General features: G+C 38.5%; 1 long non-coding RNA gene across 1 annotated transcript; it reads left to right on the top strand.

The window, feature by feature from the left end:
* Positions 227-8,970, top strand: LOC102162725. Its single transcript, XR_001300633.2, has 5 exons — positions 227-688; positions 1,119-1,261; positions 1,438-1,879; positions 3,136-3,347; positions 8,014-8,970. It is a non-coding gene; the product is annotated as an uncharacterized LOC102162725 (long non-coding RNA).

Below are 12,929 nucleotides of genomic sequence, written 5' to 3' on the forward strand. Positions count from 1 at the left end.
AGTCTGGGATTAGCAGTGCAAACTATTACATACTGAATGGATAAACAAGATCCTACTGTACAGCACAAGGAACTATATTCAATATCCTGTGATACACCATAACGGAAAAGAATATGAAAAAGAATGGATGTACATATAACTGAATCAATTTGCTGTAAAGTAGAAATGAAAACAACATTGCATATCAACTGTACTTCAATGATTTTTTTTTTTCTTAAGAAGAAAACAATGGTCCTGAGACTGCCATACTGAAGAGCTCAATGTAGCCATTCTGGTCAACAGTCCAGCTGAGTTCCAGACAATAGTCTGCTTTGACTGCCAGCCCTGTGAGTGCACTGTCTTGGACAGCCAGTCCCCTGGAGCCCTCAGATGACTACGGCAGTAACCAACATCTGACTGCAATCTCGTGAGAAACCCTCGGCCAGAACTGCCCAGCTAAGAGTTTACAAATTCCTGATACACCAAACTGTGAGCAAAATAAAGCAATCATTTGAAGCTGCTAAATGTGGGGAGAGCTGGTTATGCAGCAATAGTAACCTGAGCACCATAGGAGAGAGAACAATCACTGAGTTTCCAAGACACATGGTGCCTGGTGCCGCCCCTCCCATCGTGGACACAAGGATTTGATGGCTGAAACCTGGAGGGAGCGACCCCAGTGTGGGAAGGAAGCCCCTGGGTCCCACAGAAGGTTAGCTTAGGGTCACCAGTCACATAATCTGTCTGTAAAATTTCATTCACTATTTATGCCACAGTTAAATTTTGTGAGCTCTCCAAAATGGTAGATTAAATTTTTGTCAAGTCCAATATTTAAAAGATGGTATTCGGAGTTCCCGTCGTGGCGCAGTGGTTAACGAATCCGACTAGGAACCATGAGGTTGCGGGTTCGATCCCTGCCCTTGCTCAGTGGGTTGACGATCCGGCGTTGCCGTGAGCTGTGGTGTAGGTTGCAGACGCGGCTCGGATCCCGCGTTGCTGTGGCTCTGGCGTAGGCCAGTGGCTACAGCTCCGATTGGACCCCTAGCCTGGGAACCTCCATATGCTGTGGGAGCGGCCCAAGAAATAGCAAAAAGACATAAAAAATAAATAAATAAAAGTTGGTATTCATTCTCTGATTTTAGGTCCAGAAGGTGGATAAACCTCTAAGATAATAGCATGAAATTTGCCATAATGATATCATCAGCAGGTCAGATGGGACACAAGCGTCTGTGGATTTACTTTCAACTCCACTGCCACATATTAGTGGAGACTCCAGGAGTGGATGGTAAAAAGAAGCCCTCTATTACTTCTCCTTTGATTTTAAGTCTACTAATTATAAAGTGACATATTTATTTAAAGTGACAAGTAATTGTTTTTAACCTATAAGTGGTTATTTAGCAAACTATAAATCAGGATTCTTAATTTTATTACCTCTTCCCTTTCACCTCTTCCCATGATTAGAATTTTTTGCAGATGAGGCTCCTTCTCCTTGTCTCAACTTCTCTTCCAACTAAAGACTCCCATAAAACACGCTATCTGCAGAATTCTCAGGAGGGAAGAGAAGGAGTTGAGCCATAACCTCCTAACCTCTGCGGCACACCCTCGGCCAGCAACCTCATTCTCCTTCTGGCATTTGGAGGGCTCTGTGGATCCCTTGCCCTCAGAAATGCTATCAACATAATGAAAGTTGAGATGAAAATTAATCATTTGCTGAGCTTCCTCCTGCATCTGTTTTAAAACCTTCTGAGGGTGAGAGGAATCTGTAGAACTTTGGAAGGCTGTGCTGGGATTCCCACTGACTGTACTGGGACATCTGAGGTGATCCATTCGAAGCAGTTATTAGGAAGAAATGAGATGACACTGTTTCTCAGCATTTGAGATCAAGAACCTCAGATTGGAACAGGTATTGTCCCTGATTTCTCATAGTTGTCTGCTCAACCCACTGTCTTCCTACTTACTGCTTTATGTTTATATTTTCTTGTTGGTCCCTTGCCCTGACTTCTTACATGTCTTTGTATCTTAAAGCCTGAACTGGATCAGGATATAATAAGAACCTAATAGGCTTTTGATGAATTAAGACCATTTTGACTTTAAAAGAAAAAAAAAAAAGAGGTTATGAATCTAATAATGCTTGGGGGACTTCCCATCGAGGCTCAGTGGTTAATGAATATGACTACTAGCCATGAGGACGTGGGTTCAATCCCTGGCCTCACTCAATGGGTTAAGGATTGCTGTGAGCTGTGGTGTAGGTCACAGATGTGGCTCAGATCCCGCATTGCTACGTCTGTGGTATAGTCCAGCAGCTACAGCTCTGATTCGACCCCTAGCTTTGGAACCTCCATATGCCATGGGTGCAGCCCTAAAAAGACAAAAGACTAATAATACTTGGGAAACATACACCTAGGGGTCCATACAGAAGCCCAGTTACCTTCTCACCAAAGTTTGGCATCTCGACCCTTCAGAAGGCTGTCAATTTGGACATGTTCTCAAATCTCCTCAGAAAAAAAAAGAGGTGGAATAATACTAATGGTACGTGGTATTCGTGTCATACTTTTGGTGTTTATAACCTTGACATTTATTTATTTATTTATTTATTTATTTACTTGGTCTGCATCTGCTGCATATGGAAGTTCCAGGGCTAGGGGTCCAATTGGAGCCAGCCAATGCCACGGCCATAGCAACACTGGATCCGAGCCACACCTGTGATCTATGCTACAGCTTGGGGCAATAGTGAATCCTTTACCCACTGACTGAGGCCAGGGATCAAACCCACATCCACATAGATAATTAGTTTGGTTCTTAACCAGCTCAACCGCTACAGGAACTCCTATCACATTGCTTTTTCTGGCAATATTTTTAGAAACTATTTGGCACAACCAATCTTTGTCATTTCAAAGATTAAGAAACTGAAATTCAAGAGGGGAAATTACATGCCTAGTTACAATGGAATAGAGTGACAGGGACAAAACAAAAATCTAGAATCTTGGACTCCTGTCGGAAACCAGCATTCTTTCCACTACGGCCCACTGTAAAATTCTGGAAAGAGTGGAAATCATTGTTTACACTAATTTTTTTTTTTTTTTTGGATCCTGATCAAAATCTGATGTTGTGGTTTTCTGCAATCCACCTTAGCTGAGAGGTATTCATTTTTCATTTCAGGGCCAGCACTTTAGTAGCTGAAAGCAGTCTGTGCATTCATTTGAAATGAAGGATGGGAAGTTCCCTGAAAAGGTTTAAAGTCTTAATTCAATTGATATTGGCACAATAAACTCTAGGACACATCCAAATCCATTACGAAGACTCCTCATGCCAGCAGATTTGCAAAACTAGATGTGGAATTGCATCAAGTTCTTTCTGCTCTATGTTTTAAGGTAAAGTGATACAGATCTCCTTTTTTCACATGAGAACTGAAGGGTGTTTACCCAAGGATAGTCTCCCCATATGAGTGACAGCATAAAGAAAGGCAAAAATAAAATGCTTGTCCTTGTAGTATACATAGCAAGCCTTCCTGATTCTCCATGCTGGAATGGGATACACACATATATGGTAGTGGGCAATGGGGACTGGAAGATTCCATCATTCCTTATTCCTGTGTTCATTCCACATTCTCATGGTCTTTGACAAAGAGTTATGAACATCAGGGGGAAAAAGAGGAATTTTTCTTGCTGTTCTTTAAAGCCAATATTTTGGAATTGTGAGAACATTTTAAACTAAATATTTTGTTTGTATCTGTTTAGGCAAATATAATCTAATTCTGACTCCCTCATCACTTTTCCTCTTAACTTTCTGTAAGACTTAGACCCCAAGGGAGGTCTCAATAGACTGTTTAAAATCTTGTTTTTAGACTTTATAGAAAGAAAGAAACATGGAATAATTTTTTATCAGGATGATTACAGCTTCAAGTAATAGAAAACCTTGATTCAACGTAGCTTAAACAATAAGGACATTAATTACCTCTTGTAGCAAAAAGTTCAGATACTGGGCAGCCCTGAGGCATGGTATAGTCAGGGGCCAGCTCTGAACTCTTCTGTGCCTTGGATTCTCTTATGGCCAGATTCTGTCAGGGTTCAAAATGGTCATCTGGCTATATCTGGAGATATCAACCATGTCTTCATGAAATCTCCAGATATCACCATGACCAGGGGCAGAAAAACGGGGCCACCTTTTGCATGTACAGCTTTCAGGAGGAAAACAATACTCCTTGCAGATGTCTAGCTCATTAGCCAGATGCGTATTACGTGGTCATGCTTAAACTTAACATTGGCAAAGCATTGAGATCATCCTGTTTATCTTAGACCAGTTAGGAACTACCACTGAGACTGGAGTTGGAATGAGTTTCCTTTAAGTACATGACTGCAGAGAAAGGTAGGTATCTGGAGAAAAGAAGAAGTTGGTGTGTGTGGTTGGAATTGGGGAGATGAACTGATGTTGAACAAACAACCAGCAGTGTTTGGAACAAGGTTTCTTTAGCATATTTTGTTTTATTTTTCCATCCTGACAAATTCCAGCTTTGTTACTCTTTCTATTGAGTGTTTAGCATGAACTATAGCAGAACTTGAGGACATGAAGATTTAAAAAGGTAATATCTCTGCTCTAGAGGCAAACATAGTCCTTTCCATGCAATTACAGAAAGATGATTAAAAAAAAAAAAAAAGAAAACTGAGACTATCAATCTTCCAAAATTAAAAAAAAAAAAAAGCCTTAAGGACCTGCTATTTCACTATTTAGCAAATGTAAATTGCAACACTTTTATACAAAGTGATAAAGGAACAAGGGATTAAAGTTTTACCTATTTCTGTAAGCATATTATTTAGTATAAATGCAGATGGATAGAGTGGGGAGCAGTTAACAATAAGATTCCACCAGCCCATATGAGGCCTTATGGTATTACAGGACTAAAGAGAACTAAGTTTTTTAATTGGAAAGGAGATAAGTAATTATCTTCAATTCTTGTTCTAAGAAGGTAGTAATTAGAGTGGATCCCCACTCCTGGGTCAATACTCCCAGCTCACACCCCTGATAGAATTCCCCAGCTTGATGTTAACAACATAAATAGAACAATATATCCTCAAATCTGTGGGGAAGGCAAGAAGATGATGGGGGATCTTACTCTTCTGATTGTTGCCTTCAGAGGATGGGAACTACAGGTAATTTTAATAAGAGATTCCCACTATTGGAACCTATAGCCCCCTGGAGTATATTTAAGAAAGGAGAAAAAGCCTCATTAGTGACTCTAATCCTACAATCTTTTCAATTCCTATATACTGAAGTGTGAAGATGCAAGACGATGGAAAATAACTCCCAGCTCAAGTAGTGGTTTAATCTGGAAGAAATACAATATTTAAAACAAAATTCCCAATGATGCCCCCATGGGAACAACTTCTTAGAATACAGAGCAGTAGAAAAGAATCAGATAAAGAAATTGAACATGGAATATGTTTCTCCAAGTCAGAAAGAAAAGGATGTATTTCTCTGGAAGATTAGTCAGGATTTTGTGTTTTTATTGTTGGTGAGGAGCAGTGTTTAAAGCGAAGAGCTTGATCTTTCTACTGGGCAGTATAATGTTTGCATTTGTGAATCAGGATGGTTACATTCACTGTATGTACCAGCATGAAGTGTGGAAAATAACTTGGTCCTTCATCAGACCCATACGGTGTGACATATTGAAGAGAGAGAGAGAGAGACATGTCTCGCATGTTGAAAGGAAGAAGATCACAAGCAGGGGGCAGATTGGATTTTAAGAGCCAGAGTGAATATGCATGTAATTATAACAGTTAAACTTTGAATCTCACAGGACACTGGGGCAAGAAAGACTAAATGTCACCTAGTTTAACTCTCAAATACTAAGCAGGGAAGACAGTGAGTGCTTTCATGATGCTAGTCATCGAGTTTATAGGTGACTCTGGGTCCCTCTTTGTAAGACTTCCTGTGAAGTTCAGTGTGAGATACTGAGTGACAAAAGGAGGAAGAAATAAGGTAAGAAATCACTTCTGAGAAGCACAATTGGATAGCAGTTAGGTTTTCCGTGGTTTGGATTAGGAATGCTTAACACAGAGTTAGCAAGGAGGGCTGAGCCTTTATAACTTCATGCACAGAAATTTTAAAGCTTCCACTGGATCAAAGGATGTAGAGATAGTTAAGTCTTTTTAAAAATTGCTTTAGCATCAGAATCAGGAAGCTTGTTGAGTCTTGGTAAAAGCTCCAATTCTATTTCCATTTTTATTCCTCTTCCAATTTTATATAAAAGGTACATTTTCATTAGAGGAATTAGATAGCTAATTCTCTTGGAAAGAGTCAGCTGTCACTCAGTAACACAATCTTTTCCTGCCCTCCTCACCCAGGCTGGCAGTGACTAGACTCCAGCGAATTGTGGCTCTCGTTTGCCTGGACACTTCAGGCTGCAGTGACAGCTGACAGGAGAGTAGTAACAGCTAAGGTGTCAAGCCATCCCTTCCCCAATTCCATTTGCTTTGGGAACGTGCTAACTTGAAAGTCCATAAGCCATTTAAGAACAAGTATTAGTGGATAGTACAGGTTTTCTGTTTCTCTCCATAGTCTACTGAAGGAGGAAGAAAATGTTGGTTTTTCATGTAAGACTACCGTATTTAAGTGAGTTGATCGTCACTGATGCAAAACACTTTAGAAAAATATCCTAGTGTGTGTGTGTCATGCTGATGTTCAAGAAACCAAAGAATCATCAACTCAAAATGTTTTTAATCCTATTTATGAGGACTACTGGAGAATTTTTTTTTCCCCGTGAAGGATCACAAAATACTAGTTTGATATCAGATGTAAAAAAAATGAGGTTAGATTTCCACTGTATGTAGGAGTATATTTTCTATGGGCTAAAAAAAAAAAAAAAAAGAAAAAGAAAAAGAAAAATCATTCACAGACCAACATTTCCTATCAGTCTTAACTGTGATAATGTTCATGGGAGGGGTTGGGTAAAATCCACAAACCAACAACATGTAAAACTCCACTGAAATGAGTTAAGCATTGTGGCAAATCAAAACTGTATGACACACTTCCCATTTCCTTGAAATTCAAGAATTTCCAATTTCTTGAAATTGGAAAGACAATTGTATGTAAGTTTCATGTCATGAAATCTTACCCCAACAGATAACAAGTTTTACCTAAGTAAAAATGACAATTCTTGCCATTTCAGAGACACAGTATGGTTTGCTAGAATAAGTATTTGCCACGGAGTCAAATGCCTCTCAACCCCCAAATACCAACCATTAACAGCTATTTATCATCTCTGTATTCACTTTCTATAATAAGGCTGAACTAGATTATGTATTTTCAAGTTCATCAGCTTATGATATCTTAAGAATATGTGCTAGGTTTGTATAATGATTTACAATGGAGCTAATAGGTAAAAGTAGTAAATTATTAAAAATATTACCCAAGATGTAAGTGGATTTAGGTTAACAAAAGAAGCCTGTGTTCTAAAAATGCTTTTGCCATATGCCTTCCCACTAAATATAATTAAGACTTTTATAAATGAGTATATTTTTATTATGTTTAAATAAGACAAATTAAACATCTATATGGTGCCACTATTTACACATGAGGTGTTTGCTTTTTGGTTTATCCCACTGACTTCTGTCAATCCCCCAAGTGGTTTTAACCGAAGGCAGGATTATCTTGCCATCCTTGATTTGGGGCAATCAGCCATCACAAAACAATTCCTAGTAATAAACATTAGAAGGAGAGGCCTGCAAACAGCTCCAGAATGATAAATAAGGATATCGTTTTCCAAATAGGAAACAGGAGGAGGTTAATTTAAAATAAACCACTACGAGGTTTCTTACAGAGTTATCATCACCTGCCTTTCAAAATAAGAGTAATCATTACATGTGAGGGCAATTGTTCATCAGAACATCTTGTTTACTTGGCTGATTGTTCTCCCCAGGTATAATACTTTTCAACAGATCAATCAGCAGTTTTAATCGGCTTTTCAAGACTATTTAACGGGATAATTTGGTCAAATGGCACATGTTATATAAATCGCTCCCCCTTTGCTTTCTCCATCAGAGACACACTCAAGAGTTTCATGCAGACCTGTCATCACATTCTGGCTCTCTCATTTTCCTGGAAAGTTGGGCAAGCTACTTCAAATTTTGGAGTCTCATTTTCCTCATCTGTGGAATGAATGTCATAATACATATTCACTGACTTAACATGAGGACGGCATGTGTTAATAATAAACCTAATCTTGTGACCAGAACACACAGGCACCAAGTAAATGGTAGTTACAATGATCTTAACCTGCAAGAGGACTCAGCACCCTACGTGTCTTGAAAAGACAATGATCCACCCTTTGCTTCATGTCTATGTTCTTTTTAAAGAATAAATACTGGTCTGTCTTTATATGTAAAATGAATGCATTCCTGACAAGTGGCGGACAGACAATCTCCTCTCTGCATAAAAATCTGTCTTTTATTATTTTGTGTATTGGCTCAGGCTGCTGTAACAGAAGACCATAGACTGGGTGGCTTATGAACAACACAAATCGATTTCTCACAGTTTTGGAGGCTGAGAGGTCTTGAGTTCAAGGTCAAGGTGCCATCAGATTCTGTGTCTGGTGAGAGCCTGCTTTCTGGCTCATAGCTGGCCATCTTCTCCCTGGGTCTTCATATGGCAGAAGGGGAAGGGTGCTCTCTGGGGTCTCCTTTATTAAAGCACTAATCCCATGCAGGAGGCCTCTGCTCTCATGACCTAATCACTTCCCAAAGGTCTCACTCCTGGTACAGTCACCTTGGGGGTTAGGATTTCAACGAGTAAATTTGGCAGAGGTAGGGATATCAACATTCAGTCTCTAGCACTTAGTTACATTAAAAATGAGAAAAATATCCTTTCAGGTGGGAGGGAATCAGCTCTAACCTTGACTCATTACCTCTCCAGCAGAACAATTTCATCTGCTAGCTCATAGCTGTGCTCTTTGTTTGGGTTATTTATTGATCTCGTTGCATAGAAGGAAGAAAAAGCATGGGGTGGTGGGAACAGGGTGGGTGGGGACGTGGGACTTTTAGTCCTAAGTCTGGAACGTCAGTTCCAGGCACCTAGTTCAGGTTCTTTGGTAGTAAAAAGCAAAGGAGATAGTGGCTCTGTAACTTTGTAATAAATTTTATGATTGACAACTGCTGGGTTATAGGTAACATATACCAAACTGGAATTTATTTTCAGAGTGCCAAGATGATCAGTTACTATAGAAATTATCTGAAAATTGTTTTAATGTATATTTTATCTACAGCATGCATTAGCTGATTTTGTTACTTTTTAAATCTGGCTCATGGGTAAAAAAAATGGAAATATTTTTTAATTATATTAAAAATATATATTATTTTTTAAATGATAAACAAAAAATTGTTAAATGACAATAAATCTGGTTTTCAGCTTATACCTTAATGCTATCAGTTAAATTGATTTTCAAACCATCTTAATTTGTATGTGGGTTAAAAGCTCTCAAAATCAAACACTTTTAGCTTTTTTTCTAAATAACATTACAGATGAAAAATTTCTGACATTTTTTTAAGGAACAAAAAAACATTGACTGATTTTCAGAAGAACAACTCTATTTCCTGTTTATGTACAATCAAAATATTCAATGTTAATTACAGATTTTACACTTTCAAACAATTAATACTTATTCCAGAGCTATCAAGGCTCTGTTGCGAAAAGCAATGAGACAGCTCATTAATAATGTGTGTTTATAACATGGTAAGTTTTTAATGTCAATTTTTTGTTGTTGTTGTATTTTTAGGGTGGTATATGGGAGTTCCCAGGCTAGGGGGTGAATCACAGATGTAGCTGCTGTCCTACGCCACAGCCACAGCAACTCCAGATCTGAGTTGTGTCTGTCTTTGACCGATACCACAGCTCAGGGCAACACTGGATCCTAAACCCACTGAACGAGGCCAGGGATCAAACCTGCATCCTCATGGATGCTAGTCAAATTTGTTTCCACTGAGCCATGATGGGAACTCCTTATGTCAAATTTTAAATTGTGGGATTTGATTAACTATTAATATGCATCCCTTTCAGTTAGGAAAAAAATGCATCTAATAGACATGGTTTTCACGATGTAGAAAGACACACAGATGCTAGAGAAATACATCCTTAGACAGTGAGTTATTAAACTGAAAGAAAACCTAGCATTGTCCAACCATCCAGTTTTCAGAACCGTCAGTTTACGGTGAGTCCTGAGCAGTATCAGACAGATATAGTTTATGTCTGTTAATAAATACTCAGCCCTCAGCATGGTGCCTGCACAGAGTGAACCCAATAAGTATTAGTGGCAATGATAATTATCAACTCTTCTCAGTTAACCAGACCTGGAATCCTTAATATTTTAGCTTATCCTCCTAATCATTAATTCCATCATCTTTCAGCAAATGGATTGGACATGTCGATAGCAGAAGAGGAAAGAGGCAAAACTTAAAAAGTCTGTAAATTTTACTAATTATTAACAAATCCTTATAAAGGCAGAGAAGGATTAGGATGACCTGAATGGTTAAAATCATGACTAAAAGGTATTTTTATGAACCCCTTAATGCCATTCTTTACTCCTTTAGTAGTTTTTAATCAAGAACTGACTGTGGTGACATTTTTGACAGTAAGAAATGTTGAGAAAAATAAAAGGTGTGCGGGGCTTTCTGCTTCACTAGGTTGTCCAGAGAATTGCAATAAAATAACCGTTTCAAATGGAGAGTTGGAGCAGCAGGCCCTACTGAAGAGCAGAGTACTTTCAATGTTTCATGAACGTTATGAGTCACAGAAACAGCCACCCAAGGGGCTCCTCTCTTGAAGATTGAAAAATTATGGGCGAAAGTAGAAAAATAAAAGGGTAGGACCATCTATCCTCTTCTGATGGCCAACCTTTAGACTTCCTGAAACAGCCTTTCTCTTGGTGTTCTAAATCAATGCTTCTCAAACTTTAATGTGCATATAAACTGCCCGGGGAATCATGTTAAAATGCACATGCTGATTCTGCAAACCTGGATGATAGCCTGAGATCCTGCATTTTTAACAAGCTCCCAAGCAATGCTGCCAGCCCAAGACTACAAGGCAAGTTACAGGCCTTGATATTACTTCCGTTTTCCTGTCCCTGTGTTGAATGTACGTTCTGTTCTTTTTAGGACAGCCTCAATTGTATTGATATTTCATTATTTTCATCAGTCAGCTAGTTAACTAAATTGATTGAATTTGTATAATTTTGGCAGGCTGTCCATATAAAAGATTTCCCTTAGCAGAAAACTGTTGTGGCAATCTGGATTGTTTTGGCTTGGGGTTTAGGAGATAGACCGATCACAAGTGACCTGGCAAACATTTCTCCTTTCTTTTGCGACTTTCCACTTTACTTCAGTACCCCCTTTTTGTGTCTTGGCTAGAACAAAGAAACCGTTATTTTCTACTAGTCAAGGCAAAATGAGTCATCCGTGAAAGAAGAAACGCTGGGATGGGTCAGACCCCTGGGCTAGGTATTATGACTGGGAACAAGGGGAATTTGACTTAGGAAATTTTTTTGATGCTCATTCCTGGCTTCCTTCTCTATCAAAAGATAAATTGTAGAAAAATCTCTCCTCTGGTCTCCAGGCTCTAGGTTCCAAGTCCGGGTCTCATGCATTGATGACATTTTACTGTGTTCAGAAGAGTAGAGATGTTTTGTTGCTCTGTCATCTACTAGCTGACATTAGTCAAACTACTTTCCTTCATCTTTTTGAGCTTCTGTTGTCTTTGTTTTAATGGGGGAAATGAGGTTATGGGAGCTCCAAGTTTAAACAAAATGTCCCCCAAAGATGATCAGAAACCAGGATTATCATGAAGCATGAATGTGAATTTGTTTGAGGAATAGAATATTTTTTTAATCTAGCTCTGGGTATATATGCAATTTATTGGAGATAGTAATTGTGTATTTCTTTTGCATTTTTAAAAATCATAGTTGATTTACAAAAAAAAAGAAAAAAAAGATATCGAGATTATCTAGGCCATATCTGGATTCCTGATAATGGTATTTTAAAATTTGCAGTAATATGTCCCTATTTAGACTTAACTCTTAGGCTGAATGCTGCTTTTGTGACTCACCTTAACCCTCTTGGCCTCAAAGTTCATCTTGATAAAGAGAATGAGCATTTTTTAGTATGATGACTAAACCCTTATTTTACAAACTTGAAATCACTGAATGTGAAACTAAAATAATATTCACCAACCTCATGAAAAGAGATGAACAGCAAATACATGGGCATATATGTAGCCTGATTTCTCTAAGACATGAGTAACTGAATAAATGAATAAAATCATGGACAAGTTCTGCAAAGCTTATAACAGAAGATAAAGTCTTTAGTACCTAAATTAAAGCAGAAGCACTATAATCTTGCTTTACCATTTAAATTCCTTTCAATTCTTCATTTTCTTAAAGTGACAGCATACCAAAATTTTAGGAAAATGTAAATTCTAGGCAGGAACACAACACATTACTTATGCAAAAGGTGAAGATTAAACATTTAAAAATTACCTTTAGAAAGCATTTTTGTGAAAATTTAAAGTGCAGGTTGAGAAGAAATATTGATATGGAACACCACAGGGAACCACAAAAATACTTCAGTCCTTTAACTCAATCATTTTCAAATAATACAACCCAAATGGAAAACCACACTCTTGCATAAATGCAATATTTCCTCTCCCTCCTCCCAGCAAATTCATGGATCCAAACTGATAATCTGGAGTCACAGTCATTTAAAAATAAGTGTATGGAGTTCCCGTTGTGGCTCGGTGGTTAACGAACCTGACTGGTATCCATGAGGTTGTGAGTTTGATCCCTGACTTTGCTCAGTGGGTTAAGGATCCGGTGTTGCCATAAGCTGTGATGAAGGCTGGCAGTTATAGTTCCGATTTGACCACGAGCCTGGGAACCTCTCTATGCCATGGTGTGGCCCCAAAAGACAAAAGAC

This window comes from Sus scrofa, chromosome 13 (assembly GCF_000003025.6).
Source record: "Sus scrofa isolate TJ Tabasco breed Duroc chromosome 13, Sscrofa11.1, whole genome shotgun sequence".
NCBI lineage: Eukaryota > Metazoa > Chordata > Mammalia > Artiodactyla > Suidae > Sus > Sus scrofa.